Source organism: Protopterus annectens, chromosome 10.part0 (assembly GCF_019279795.1).
Source record: "Protopterus annectens isolate FY-2018-M chromosome 10.part0, PAN1.0, whole genome shotgun sequence".
Taxonomy (NCBI): domain Eukaryota; kingdom Metazoa; phylum Chordata; order Ceratodontiformes; family Protopteridae; genus Protopterus; species Protopterus annectens.
Window position 1 is genome coordinate 948,967,331 of NC_056744.1, and position 16,725 is coordinate 948,984,055.

The window sequence follows — 16,725 nt, forward strand, 5'->3', positions numbered from 1 at the left end:
ACAGGTGCACAGCAATACTGTGAACATGGGTTCAGTTTTTTCCAGGGGAAGGGGCATCACCTACTAAAACAGCCCATGCATCACACACATGTATACTGTTGCTAGCATGGATTGACTATAGCTGCACTGCATGCTATTTAGTACCATATGTTATGCATGTTGACAGATGGGTAATGGGAGGTCTGTGTGTACTATCTTTGTGTAACTTCACCTGTAAGTGTGTGTGGGGGGTCGGGGGTTATTTTGTCTGTAAACGCAATCTGGTGGAGTGGAGGGGGTTGATGCATGTAGGATGTGTGTGTGTGTGTGTGTGTGTGTGTGTGTGTGTGTGTGTGTGTGTGTGTGTGTGTGTTTGTGTGCGTGTCCATGTATGCACGTGTGATTTTAGGGTTGTTCATATGTCAGCACTTCCCTTTGGAATTGTGCAGTACATGGACATGGACTGACACATGAGACACAAGGAATATATGTCTGATATGTAATCTCAGGACAGCTGATAGTATAATAAGGTCTGCAGCATGGAACATGCATTGGGAGGGAAACTAGACACCAGGTATACTGTTAAAATTGCAATCAGCAGAAAGGTGAAAGACTACCCACATATGCAACACTACAGATGCATTGGGGAATTACTAGCTAACACCAGTGAGTGTATCCAAATATGACTGTTGTCCACATAAGTTAATTGAGTAACAGATCTTGCAACTACTGAGCAATAGTTAGGTATGACACTCAAGTGCATGACATTATTGAGTGACCATAGTAGCCCCTAACATATGGGGGCCATGGTCACGATGTCCAGACATACCCAGGTTGAACACTGGATGACAGCAGTGAGTCCTTGTAAAACTTACTCCAATCAAGTCAAAGAGGTAATGGAGTAAGAGGTCATAATTTCTGATCATTTGTCTAGGCAATTAGAAGAATGATACATTAATGATTGGTATTAATGAGTGTAAGTTTCCAAGTGTGATGTAGGATGGGAAACACATGTGAATAAACTTGGGACAGTCTGTAAACTCAGGGACAGGTAGGTATTATGGTGGAATGTCAGTGTGTGTGTGTGTGTGTGTGTGTGTGTGTGTGTGTGTGTGTGTGTGTGTGTGTGTGTGTGTGTGTGTGTGTGTGTGTGTGTGTACTGTTAAGCAATGATGTACAAGTCTTAAAGTGTGTTTCTTGTTTTCCCCTCACAGGTGACAAAGTGGGTCAGGGTCCCCCCTGCATGCAATCTGATGCTGGTGTCCATACAGACACTGACAATTATGATAGGTGTGTTGAGGGACAGGCAGGGTTGTCAGTGGCCGAAACTGTACCATCGTTTGACATCCCCCTGTTATCCACCCTATCCCCACATACAGTCACAGTGCCTATGGATACTCCATCACCAGTGGCCATAGCAGAGGGACAGTTGTCGGTTTGTGGTAGTGCACAGGACAGTGTGGTATCTATGGCTGCTGTGTCTGGATGCAGCAGCCATAGCCAGATGTCTGGCAGGGTACCACAAAGGCAGATGTACCAGGGTGCACATGGGAGGGCTGCTGGTTATCGTAACCCTGGCAGAAGCGCCACATCTGGTACTACCAGATGCATGTTTCTGGCTGTTATGGAGGTGCAGGCACGTATGGAATGGTACACCCGACAGGGTCTGAGGCTGCAGAGGGCTGCTTTTTCATCTGCAAGTGACATCTGTGATTTTGTAGGTGCCCTCCATGATTATACCGAGGTCATGGATAGACGGTTGGGTGAGAAGGTGGGCCTCATCGACTGTGGACTGTCCGTGACAGAGCATGTGGTGGGAGTGGTGTGACGGCCATTGGACATAGACAAGGAAGACCAACATCTGATGGTCGACATGGACGTGCAAGGACACCAAGCCAATCTCATAGTGGCAGTACCAGCCCCAGCACTGCAGGGGGGGCGATGTCCACATCACAGCAGGCTACGTGCACGTCGCCCTGGCCAGTCCCAAGAGGGACCTGATTCCAGCAGACATATTTCATCATCAGGGGAGAGTGGCATATCAAGGCTTGTACCTGGATGTGCCCTTAGACCCCCTGGCAGGCACAGTTCTCATGTCCATAGCCAGAGGTGGTGAAATGCACACCCTGCCAGGTATGGTCTGTAGCTGTCCAAGAAACACCTGTATAGGGCAGCCACATGGCAGAACTGTGTACAGGCATACCCACACATAATACAAACACACCTAGGGCAACACCATACCTACATACACCATATCACCATGGCCATATCAGTAACTTACAGCCTTCATTCACACACATGGTATCAAATGTATGGCCCACCCTAGGTCTCTGGCAAACCAACAACACACCCTGTGCATATTATGATACCTGTGCCACATCCCTGTCATCCATAACATAAATGCAGGGACAGGCTTATATTGTTCTGATGCACACGGTGACTGTTCTACAGTGTACCAATGTATTGCTGTGTAACATGTTGTCAGCAGTAATGTTTAATGTTTACATGTCAGGTAGTGTAGCTGTCCAGCCATGATGCATTATAGCTTTTAGTAACACTGAGTGATTGTGGTTTCCATAATGTTATCCATTTGTGTTGAAGGTGTACATGTGTCAGCAGGAGGATGGTCTGCTGTTATATCTCACAAGGGGTATGGCACTGTTGTGACACCATGGCTGTGCCATATCCTGGGTACAGTTGAACACATGTCACAGGTCTGTATAACAGTTACTGCCTATGCTACATGGACAGATGACCCCTGGGGCATGTATATGCAGCAACCTGAAGTAGATCCCACAACATACATGCACACTCTTACTTGGCAACACTGGGACTAGACCCCTACCTAGGTATGTAGAGCTACTGATGTGTGTGACTTTAATTGAACACACCACACAGCATTTAGGATGAGGTGTGTTCCAGGTTACATGTTACATGCAGAACATCCCCAGGCATGTACAGGGTGGTAATGGGGGATGTAATGCTTGTATATGAATAATACATAGTGTGACATACCATCATATACATATTAACAAACACAAAACAGTCTGACACACATCCGAGAGACCTGGGCCTATCAGTGCTAACTAACTTGTCAGTGTGTCCAGTGTGTTACAGGTAGGGTGCACACAGCACATGCATAACTGGGCTGGATAGTATTATCAGTTACCTGTATGGTTGATGGTGACAGTGGTCAGCATACAGTGGTACATGGGACATGTACCAGGGCTAACATGTTGTAATGACAGTATACCCAGCACCAACACCCCACTGTGTATATTGTACTCACTGGAACCCATGATGACATTCTGACATATCCACCATCACATATTGACCAGGATTCCAATACAACCCCTTGTCCATCCCAAGAGTGCTTCTACATGGATATGCATCTAATGCACATGCCACAGGCATAGTAGGGTGATGCATTGTCATGCCCCTCCTATGGGCAGCAAGATCACGATCCCTAATAATGCATAGCATTGCATATTGTAATAGGAGTATGTGACCTCGGAATGCTGTACCCTACATATATACACATGCACACATACACACACTTGCCAGATCTCAGTGGGTATCCCATGCCTATCAACCCATTTGTACAACAGTGTTGTGCTGGCACTGCAAGGCTCAGGTAGCCCTTAAGGAGAGGAGCATAACAAGGCACATGTAATGTCCAGTACAGCAGCAGCAACATCTAATTATGGCAATGGGTGTTGCAGTGGGTGTGGAGGGCCTTAGGGTATTCCCAACTACAGGTGTACTAACACACAGACACTGATATCCTCAGTAATGCACATGTACACATTTGTTAGTACTGGGGTGCATTGGTGTAGGTGTTCATAGGTGTGTAACCTGGCTATTGTCCATGGAGAGATGAGCAGTGTAGTGGATGTGTGTACAGTGGTATCATGCCACCTGCCATGAGACAGCAGGCAATCTATCTACAGACACCACTGAGTGACATGCATCAGCCAATCCTCTGGGTGCCTCCTACAAATGGGTGGTGAGATGCTCCAGTTGACATGTATGCAACATGTATTACATAACATGGTTAGTGTCTGTCTTTGAGACCTGTACCCAGGCATGTTCTGTTGACTGTGGTTGTGTAGTGGAGGTATCTGTGGCATGTTGTGCATATGGGGTGTTGTGTCCTATCGGTGCCACTTATAACACAGCTGGGCAGACATGTCAGTGTTCAGTCAAGCATAGGTTGCCTGTATGTATATAAGCCGAATACCTGAAATCTGCACATCTGTACAGGGAGTGACAGACATCAGCTCGCTAACTCGCTATGCAGTAGGATAAATGTGTTGACAGACAGATGTCTGACACCGATAAGTATGCCATTACTACATGTTGGCAACCCTCACTGACATGTGCTATACAGACAGTAGTCTACAGTTAATTTCCACATATCAGATCATTATCCAGCAGGAAATATATAATGTGACACAGCTCACACACCAGGAACATGACAGTGAGGACTCAGAGTCCATCTATGCATGCAGGGGTGTTTGTTGCTAGTACTACAATTAGCAATCTACTCTTGCTTGGAAAAGCACTGTCAACAGTAGTAATGTTATGATACACCACATGCCAGTGTGACTGCACATAACCTGGGATACTACCCTTGTATGCAACACATTTACATGGATAAGAGTGTTGTACAGGTCATATATACTCAAGTGTCCCAGACAGGAGACTCATACCCCTTGCTACTGTAATGACAGCACATAGACGCATGTTATGTACATGGCATTACATACACCTATTACAAATGTCATTACCCTGATATGTTATCACACTGGGATGTAAGCACATGTTACCAGGGCTGAGCCATGCCTAGCAGGTGTCAGCATTGCTGCAATATAACAGCTAAGCAGATTTGCACACTGGTAAGCGAAGCCTACATGGTGTAAGCTCGTGTACATTTACCTGTAGATTATCACTGCTTAGCTTCAGGCAAACCCATGCAAATGCGCTTAAGGCTGCTCAAAACTGCCATAGCCACTTTGTATCCAACAGCCCTTGTTCTGCCCAGCAACAAAATAAACAGCTCTTACAAGTCTTGAACCCAGGACCCTGAACACTATAGTCACAACAGTTAACCACTACACTATGACAGCTGGGAAAACAGCTGCTGTTGTTCCAATACATCTGTCAGTAGACATATTGAATAGGATTGAACAATTACTGTGACTTCTACAATTGTATAGTACATATTAGCAATATTACTGTTGCATCACGTATGTTGTTATATCTAAATATACACATATCAGATACATACTGTGTGATACATCTGGGAAGGTATACACAACAGCAATGTTTACACATGACAAGGATATGTATATATACATATACATACGTAGAAGTATGTCTATGTGTACATACACATATATATTCATATATATGTAGTTATACATATCTGTATAGTATGGCCATTTATAGATCTCTCTGTATATATCTATATATATATATATATATATATATATATATATATATATATATGTATGTACATCATATATGTACATATATATATATATATATATATATATATATATATTTCTGTTGAAATATATGTAGATATCTATAACTATATGTGCATATATATCTATATATCTATATATCTGTATATGTGTAGACATATATAGATGTGTATATGAATATATATGTGCATGTATATGTATATATATATATATATATATATATATATATATATATATATATATATACATATGTATGTAGATATGCATATGTCTATATATATATATATATATATATATATATATATATATATATATATATATATATATGGGTTCCATACACTAGATCAAATTTTCACTAATTCAAAATAGTGCATGGAATGCTCACTGCAGCAAAAGTGCACTTAATAGAAAGTGCACTTACACAAAGTTCAGTACAATGAACGGGTGTTGTACTGAACTTCCGTGCAGTACTCACGGACCTTAGGGTTAGGGCATGGTCATAGTAAGGGGATAGCCCATAGGGCTATCCTCTTACCATGACCCGTGCCCTAACCCTAAGGTCTGTCACGACTTCAGCGCAGTGAAGGACATAGCAATGTCCTCAACTATGGTGTGATAGTCACGAACCTTAGGGTTAGGGCATGGGTTAGGGTAAGGGGATACCCGTGCCCTAACCCTAAGGTCTGTGACTATTGCACCATAGTGGAGGACATAGCTTGTTTTTTATGTTTTCCACTGTGCTGCGGAATTTTTGGTGAAGTGCACTTACGCAAAAGTTCACTTTCGTTAAACTGAACTTTCGCAGAAGTGAGGTTTCCTATTACAAGTTTGAAGTAGTGAACTTTTCTTCTTGTGATAGGAATCCATATATATATATATATATATATATATATATATATATATATAGATATATACATATATGTTTACCATATGTCCAGAACATGGAGTGGAGACATACCTCAGCACCAATAATCTCAACCTCTTTGTGCAAGAGGATGTCGTGTATGTATAGCAGGTATATATGTAGACTGTTGCTACTGTAACAGGGTTTGTCTTAACAGACATGTTGTGTGTGGGAGGTCACATCTGCTATTGACATCTACGCCAACATTTACTGACAGACATCCTAAGGACATTATAGTACAGTACCACTGATTGCACAGTAATGAGCCTGTGGACTGCAGCAGAGATATGACCAATTTATGTAGACAATCTGGCACACTCTGGTCAGTCCACAGGTATACACAGATCCCTTAGTCCAAGACATGTGGACCAAGCCTGACAATGTGGATGTTAACAACCATGTACATGGGTATATCACGTAAATACTGGACTACATATGACCACACAGTTTAAACATTTACACACTCCTGTCTGTCCTGTCACATAATAACTTGTGGTGCAGAGGTCACATGGCCACATACTACCCAGTAGTTAGTGACATACATCTGTACAGCATCCCAAAGCTTTATCAGAAATATACAGTTGTGGCTCGTGGTATTGGACTGCAGGACTGCAGACCCCAGCTAAAAGTAAAGAAAAACTAAAAAATATATATATTTATTTAAAAAAAAAATACTGACTGGCTTCACTGGCTTGTACAGGCTACCTGTTGCATGTGGGTTCGACTGACTCGCTAAGTCCCGGAACTCAAACTGTGTATACATGCTCGGTGAGTTCTGGGTTTTAAAAACAAATAGTTTGCAAACTTTATTATCAATCTGGACTGCAGTTAAGCAAGTCTGGATTAATAAATACACTTTTTGCATGCACCTGCCCACAAGTCCATGCATTTTTTAACCGCAGTGAAAGGAAGGGGCTCGGACTGCCACGTCCGCAGTCACATATGTGATGCAGACATGGCTGGAAGGGTACTGATTGGTTCTCAGCTCTCGCTCTCTTCCCGTGGTTTGTGTTCTGGGAAAAAGAGAGTGAGCTGTGAAGCAGCAGTAGACCAGTATACATTTTTGTTTTTTTTTTGGAGTCCTGGAGGCTGGAGTTACTGAGTTAGAGGAGTCTTGGAGGACAGTGGCAACAGAGCAGTGCACCTTGACTTGGCTGGTGGTGTAGAAACAAGAAGAAGCACTTCGAACAACTGAAGCAGGAAAGGAACTGAAATAGCAGGTTAGTGAAAGGGGATGTAACATAACTTGTAGAATAAGATTTTTTTTGGCTTTATTAATTCTTCATTGTTGTAAAGTATTTGGTAAATAGTAGGTTAGTGAAGGTGAAGGGGGAGAGAAAAAATGTTGTAACTTGTAGAATAAGATTTTTTTTGGTTGGCTTTATTAATTCTTAGTACTAGTTGTACTTGCACTTGGTAAATAGCAGGTTGGTAAAGGTGAAGGGGGATACAAAAAAGGTAACTTGTAGAATAATTTTTTTTTTTTATTGTTGGCTTTATTAATTCTTAGTTGTTGTACCTGGTAAATAATAGTGAAGGTGAAGGGGGGGTACAAAAAAGTTGTAGAATAAAAATTTTTTTATTGTTGGCTTTGTTGCAATAATATAATTCTTAGTTGTATTTGCTTACATTATTATAAAAATGAACAGATTAAAACTGTCTTGAGTCTTAAGAAGGCAAAGCAATGTGCTATATTAGTGATGTTCAGGCCTCTCTCTGTCTCTCTCTCTGTGCACGCATGTGTGTGTGTGTGTGTGTGTGTGTGTGTGTGTGTGTGTGTGTGTAAATATTGGTTCCCAGCTGTATAGTCTGACTATTTTATATTTCTGCATTACATTTTGGTATGTTTCTCACAAAATTGTGGTTTTCTGGCAAATTAGTGGCAAATCATTAAAGATTGGCGTTAGAAAATAATGACAGACATTTGAGTTTCAGATTTCATACCCTTCAGAAAATTCATACTAATGCAAGACCTACTATTTTATTAACTTTCTATGTTTGTAAGAGCAGTATTTAAAAATTGTCCTTATTTTTGGGCCTTTGTCTCACTTCTATGTGTGGCTTTGTCCAGATTTCTTGCTCTGAGGTTGAGAGGTATGACAAATGTACCCGGGCCATCACTGTCAGCCAGTGACATTTCAAATTGTGCCATACTTGTTGCACCTCCCTCTCCCATGTAGTGACTCTGGATGTGTCCAAGCAAAGCAAGAAGCAGTTATGTAGTGTAAGTGAGCAGAGTACCCCCTATCCAAGATAGACACAAGTACTGCAGTGGGTTTTCATCTGTCCTTAATTTTGCAGAATGTTCGGGTTTTCTTTCATATTTTTATACTGTTGATTTATGCTTATTATTATTCAGAAAATGCATGTGGTGCACTGCCTGTTGCTCTGTGTTTAAGTAGCAATGCTTTAATGACCATCAAGTAAACTTGTCTTGAGATTGTAAGATGCAGGTAAGCTTTAATAAGCATATGCTAAAGAATTACCAACACGGAAAGCCTTTTTGTTGTTGCCATGCAGAGAATATTTACATAACTAGATTGCGTATAAGCCTTTGGTATGGAAATGCATATGACAGTATTTGTAATAAAGGATGGGATTACAGTATTTTTAGAAGCTCATTACATTTGTTGGAGACTTGCAGTCATCTTTGCAGTCTTTACCCATAAACGAAACAGAATGTCAATCTATCATGTGTGGTCCATAACCTGTTCAGTAATCCTTTAAGCAATTTATCTTAAGCTTGTTTCTTGTTTGCTGTTCATTTTTTTACTTTGATCGTGTTTTCCCCATGAAACAAGTAGATAGTTGTTGTCAGGCAGCAGGTCTTTTTTGGATAAGAAACATTTTTACAAGTGGGGGTATCACAGAGAATGCTACTTTCAGCATGCTACTTGGTACTTTTATAAATTAGAACTACAGTGCAAGGAGAAGTGGTTTGAGTTCAGTGCTGCTTGTTTTTATATACTTGATTTTAATTGGCATTTCAATAATGTATTTAAAAAGTAATTTATTTTTTCATGCTTCAGAACCTTTTTGCTTCCATCTAGATATTAAGTAAGCTGTCATGTAGTCAATGCATTGAAATATTCTTTTCTTCTACACTTGATTTTGTCTTGATTTGACTCTCATAATGATGGTTTGGCATCCAGAGCAGCGTATTTAATTAAAGTTCCAGTTTTTGTGGTTTTGAGCATAGCTCTGCCACTTTCTAGTCGACCACACCCCTTCCCATTTGCCCCACCCATTCAGCTGTCTCCTGCAGCCCCCCCCCATTTGATTTGAAGTCACCAGCTCCCACTGGAAATACACAACAGTTATGGAGGCCCAGCAGCAGTACATCTCGCAAATATCTGAACATAACATCACACTGGATAATTACACTAAGCTGCTAGGCATGTAACAAAGCACTGTGCAAACTACAGGCAGACTGCCACAACAGTGGTCTACATTTCATATGGGGGAATAAACATGTACCTGCAGATATAGCAGGCTCTACAGGCATGTCACAGCACAGAGTAACAGACACCTATGTGAAAGTGCATACCCAGAACCAATGTGAATACAGCCACAGCCACATATGGTATGCAAGTTTAATATTACACTATACAGACCGCCTGATCAACACCATCCTCATATGTGCCACTCACACACTAACTCTACATATACTGGGTCACGACACAGTGTGGTCCAATGCCTGTCTGTGGTATGGGACACGTGTGTGTTTGGCCCTACAAACATGTGAGCCAATAGGGTACCATACACTGGAGCAGCATGTAACATCAGATAGAACAGGACCAAGAACAATGACATCTACCACAGTCTGTACACAGGCCAAGGTACATATTCGCAATACACATACTGTCGACAATTACCATAAGTACACATACCCCACTACTGTACACACAACCACAGAATACCCAGGTTATGTCCTCAGAAATAACCCCTACTATACATATCATGTCTAGCAGTCTGATATCTGATTGGCTTGTTATCAGGTATGATGTCAATACATAATGGTGTACAGAACATATGCACCACTTACTGCATGACATATGTGCAAAGGTTGACAGACTTGTGGCTGGAGCCACAAATACTGGGCCAATATTGGCATGTTGCTGTGATACCCTCATATATTTACTGTTGTAACAGGTTTGGTTGTGACATATGTCCTATGAGGGATATGAAATCAGTAACTCTCATGTCTGTCACCATGTACTGACTGCAGTCTTCATACTATGCTTCTGCAGTTCTAAGTTAGGTGAACTGTGAGTAACACAAGACATATAAGACTCCAAACACTGGCGAGTCTGCAGATAACCCTACAGGTGGGTGTTTCCTCAAACACATACCACTGTCATGACAGGTATTAAATCATGTAGATCAGCCATATCCACACAAACCCAGTTAAACCAACATTACTCTAAAGGCAGAAGAGCAACACTTACATTCTGTAGTCATGTCTGGATCACCCCCCTCCTGTTTGTTGGCCTGTCTCCACAGTGTATGTTGTTAGAGGTATATCTCACTACCATCTGTGATGCTGTTTGCCAAACACCGACATGAAGTCCTGCTTACAGTGAATGAAAAGGACCAACACCCACATGATGTTCCTAGTTATAGTAGTGCGCTTACATGAAATTGACTATGGGAATGTTACCACAGCTTTCCCACATGCAATCAGCTAGTGAGGGACTGCAATTCGTGCAGAGGCCATTGGTTAATCATGAGCATCTCTTACAAAAGACAAGCTGCTGCCTAAGCAAAGCAGGTGTACTTCTCCATAACCTCCATGCAAGGGTGTCTGACATCAGAAGGCATGCTTCAGTAGGCCAATGGGAGGTGTAGTGAGTGTGAATGGCATCCAAATCATTATACTCCACACACACACACACACACACACACACATAGACACAGGTTGCCAGTACTGTCATGCATGGGTGCATTGCTTCACAGGTGTGTAGTGGTTGACTGTGCTTGAAGGCTGTACACAGCTAGGTAAAGGGTATATCTTGGCATCAGTCCACATGACAATGGTCAGCTGTGTGGCTCAGGGTTGTAGTGTCTGGATTGGCCAACACAGGTGGGTATTGTATTCACCATCCAGTCATCTGGGTTACTATTGTGGGTGGCCAGTGCTATGCAATGCTTGTCATATATGTGTTCTATAGTCCATGACATGGATGGTGTCTGGGATCTGCACACATCCCACCTGCATGCTCTGTGACATGGTGAAATATACCTGCGGTGTCTGGGCTATGTTGTGTACACAGATTGTTATCATCAGATGTGCCATACCTGACCTCATAGGTTTATAGGTTCATAGATAGGTACTAGGCTATTGGCCCTAGGGCCTATATAAGCCTAGCCAAATGGTACCCTGGCCTTCGCCACCCAAGAAAATTATTTTCCTGTGCCCCTGTTGAGCAGAGCCACAAAAGTGATCCCTAGATGGAATTTCCTATCTCCTATCCAGTCATCAAGATTTTTCTTGAAGAGTGCTAATGTGGTGAGAACTGGCAATGGACACCAGGTTGACCCTGCACCTACATTGACAGCATGATACAGGTATTCCCTGCTGTCAGTGGCATCTGTCCATACAGGGCATGTATAAGGCATGTCATGTCCTTTGTGGGTTACATTTGCTGGCTCTACAGTTGTTGCAGGCATCCAGTGGGGAACATAATGAAGGAGCACTGTATGCAATTATGTGCCTATTGTAGGTGATGGGACAGGGTGCCATGCCATCTGTAATCCACTGCAATCACACCATGGTTACTATCTGTGGGCAATATTCAGGGAACTACCAACATAGTGGTTGTTGCCTAGCCGAGTGTGTTTGTGTATGAGACATGGGTTGACAGTGTTTTCTGGGTAATACAAGGGTTGCCTATATTGTTTGCCAGGCCTTCATGTCACATGTAGGGGTAGGGATTGTCTAACCCAGCCTCTCTACTGTTTGACATCTGTTATCCTTGTAAGGTGGACATTGTGACATATAATAGGCTGACCATATAAGAAATTTTCAAAACTGCTATATAATGAGTCCGGTTGTTACACATTCACAGCCACCTCCACACAAGATACGAATGACAAACACACACATAGTCTCACAGTTGCCATGTCTGGGATTATAATTCCTACCAAACTAGTACATCACACTACAGCATTACACAGTTATATGACATGTCATGGAGATTACTGGGCCATTCCTTCCCCAAAGGTGTATTTCAAAGTGAATGACATCAGCAGGCTTGCCAAAGTAGGATAATGGAGGTTGTAGTGACTGTGAATGGCCTCAAAAGCATTGATCTTTGCACAGACAGACAAACACACAAACCTTTACACTTGCCATGTTTGGGAATAGAACTCCTACCTAACTAGTATATTACACTACAACATCACACACTTATAGGATGCTCCACGGAAATTACTGGGCTACTCCTTTGCCAAAGGTGTATTTCAAAGTGAATGACATCAGCAGGCTTGCCAGAGTAGGGCAATGGAGGTTGTAGTGACTGTAAATGACCTCAAAAGCATTGCTTTCTACACAGACAGACAAACACATAAACAAACTTGTACACTTGCCATGTCTGGGAATAGAACTCCTACCCAATTAGTACATTACACTACAGCATTATGCAGTTACAGAATGCGCCATAGAGATCATTGGATTACTCCTTCCCCAAAGGTGTATTTCAAAGTGAATGACATCAGAAACCTTGCCAAGGTAGGGCAATGGAAAGTGTAGTTCATAGGTTCATAGGTTCATATGTTGATACTAGGCTATTGGCCCTAGGGCCTATACATGACAATTACCTGGCTATGGCTTCCCACAATATTTACTTCCCTACACCCCTGTCTAGTAGGGCAGCTGACATGATCCCTGGGGTCAATTTCCTCTCTCCCATCCAATTATCTAGGTTCCTTTTAAAGAGGGTCAAAGAGGCACTCTGCTTGACATGTATCGGCAGTCTATTCCAGAGTTTGGGGAGTCTCTGGGTCAGGAACACATCCCTCCAGCATGTATTGTGCATTGTGATGACAAGATTTGGATCCCTGGGGCATGCTGCTGTGAGGGTTTAGAATTCTTTAAGTGTAGCATGTCCAACAGCTGTGGGTTTGACATGGCATGGTATGTTAAGCAGAGATTGCCTCTGAGAACACAATACATGACAGAGTATAGCTGGATGATTTTCAGATGGTCAGCATAGGGCATCCAGTTTAGGCCTGTGACTCATTTCATGTGGTATGTCAGCAGCCTCGCTAGTTGCTGCAGATGTCTTGTGAGGTACACACGTAACAGGTCATTGTAGTCTGTACTGGGTCTATTGAGACATGACTACAGTGGGACAATGGCCTCCTTTTCTTGGATGTAAAGCCCTTAGTTGAGGTGTGCCACATAGGTGCATTTCCTGACTATTGTGGCGATGTGGTTATCAAAGGTGAGACCACTGTCCACCTGTGTCCCTAAGTCTGTTATCACACTTTAGTTGTTTAGTGTATTGCCGCCTAAGTGGTACTTCACAGGTGCATGTCCCTTCCCAATGGGGATAACTATATATATATTTCTTGGCATTGATTTTGAGGCCATGGCTCAGGCACCAAGCATGTCTTTTTGTAAGACCCGTCTGTAGAATGTCCTCATCATGTGGGGATTCAATATTGACTCCCAGTGTGCAGTCATCTGCGACCTTTGTTTGTCAGTGCCCCTTACTGTTGGACTGTACTTCAGAACAGTAGATGCCAAACAAGGGCGGTTCCAAGACTGAACCCTAAGGTACTCCAACTGTCACCTGTCTGGTGATGGGGTTGGTGTCACCTACATTTACAGTGTGGGTTCTGTCAATACAGTAGTTGGCAGCCCATCAGGTGACATAGGAACTAATGGCCAGCTTGATACATTTATCTATGATTCCAGACTGGGGGATGGTGTTGAAGGCCTTGGCGAGGTCCAGATAGGCTGTGTGAACCACCTTAGCTTTGTCTACAGCTCTGGAGATGGATTCACAGTTGTCATTCAGATTGAGGTGACATGATCGGCCCTTCACAAATCCAACCTGGTTAGGGTCCAGTGTTTGCAGGTTGCCAATATCTTTGTTTTAATTTCCATGATAATACATTCCATGGCCTTGCAGATCAGGCATGTGATACTGGTGGGGCTGTAGTTCCCAGGATCCAAGGTGGATCCTCCTTTGTGGACTGGGATGACTGTAGCTGTGTGCCACACAGTGGGCACGAAGCCTGAGGTGTGGCTATGATTAGACATAGCACGTAGGTGAGGTGCCAGTTCAGTTTGCAGCTCATATAGTACACAGCCCGGGATGTTGACTGGTCCCATGGCTGCTGTTGTCATAGCTCTGGAGAGTGTGGTTTTGACCTATGTGGCCATTATTACCAGAATATGTCAATCTTTCTGTGTTGAGATGGGCCCTTTTGGGGGTTGGGAGGGGGGTGCAGTTGGCACTGAATCGATCTGCCAGGATAATGGCAATATCCCTGGGAGCAATATATTTAATACCATCCTGTTGTAGCTCAGAGCAGTTCTGAGCATTGCCATTTAGATTTCTCACATAACTATGGAATGGCTTGCAGTTGTCTTTGACATATTTGGCTATATTATGTTCGTAACTAGCTTTGGTGGATGTTATGAGGGATCTCTGCCTCTTACTATAGCTGGTAAGGGAGTATTTTGCATCCTGGGAATTCCCCTATTTCTGCAACTGTTTCCTCCTTTTGTTGTACAGTATGTTTATGGGAGGAGGCCACCACATTTGCATCCTTTTCTTGGTTGGGAGCATCTTGGTTCAATATTGGATAGCACGATTCATGCACAAGTGGAAGTGTGCATACAGTGCCTTCATGTATGATTCAGCAGGCATCCTTTCAGTTCCCATCTGCATGGGTATCACAACGTTAGTCACATCTGACATGTGTAGCATGACATTGGATTTGGAGATGTGTGCTACGGAGGTTTCCTTAGTGGGGTGTGGGGGAGGGATGTTGATGTTAAGGGTGATTAGCTCATGGGCAGACCTGACCACTGATGGGATGACCATAGGAGTGGAGCATTAATTTCCCATGTTGGTAATGACCAAGTCTAGGATATTTGAGCCCCTGGTGGGACTATGGGTTACTTGATCCAGGTCATTGGGAATTATGATTTCCAAGAACTGTTGGGCACATGTGTTGGTACACAAGTAGTTTTCCCACTTAATGGCAGGGTAGTGTAAGTCACCCAGTATTAGGGTGTTTGCTTGAATCATAATATTTCACAGCATGTTTCAAAACCTGTAGTGGGTATCATGGGGCATGCTGGGGGATCTGTAGCTAGCTATACAATTTGGAATGCAGTCAAACCTACTGTTAGTTGCACAGGGGGTATTTCAGACACATTCTGTGGGGCACGTAGCCTGGTGGTGTGAATACCCTTGGTGAATATGGACAGTCTTCCACCTTTATTGTTTTGGTCCTGGTTTGGTGGCCAACAGGTGTGGTGAGAGCTGTACCTGATATTGCAGGAGTGCTCTCTGGAGGCTTGGATCAGGTCTCTGTTACTGCACAGTTATCGATGTTCCCCATTTTTAGGTGTGAGTAGTGACTGTGAATGGCCAAGAACACATTGATTCCTACACACACACAAACACGCGCACACACACACACACACACACACACACACACACACACACACACACACACACACACACACACACACACACACACACACACACACAAACACACACAGTTTCACAGTTACCATGTCTGGGAATAGAAACCCTACCTGACTAGTATATCACACTACAGCATCACACAATTATAGGACATGCCAAGGAGATTACTGGGTTACTTCTTCAACAAAGGTGTATTTCAAAGTGAATGACATCACCAGCCCTGCCAAAGTAGGGCATTTGAAATTGTAGTGAGTGTGACTGGCCTAAAAAGCATTAATCCCTACACAGACAAATACACACAGTTGCCACGTCTGGGATTAGAACTCCTACCTAACTAGTACATTATACTACAGCATTATGCAGTTATAGGATGCACCATGGAGATTACTAGGCTACTACATTGCCAAAGGTGTATTTTAAGGTGAAGACATCAGCAGGCTTGCATTTGTAGGACTATGGGGAGTGCAGTGTGTGTGCATGGGCCATAAACAATTAATCTAGAGGCAGACACACAACACTCAGTCACACACAGGTTTATATTCCACAGGTATGTGTATACAACTGCTAGATGACTACCGACTTGTACAGTCATGTTACACAGTTAGCACAAGCACCACAGACACTATAGTGCTGAGGGATACCAGAGCCAAATGCCTACGATGATTGACATTTGCACATCATG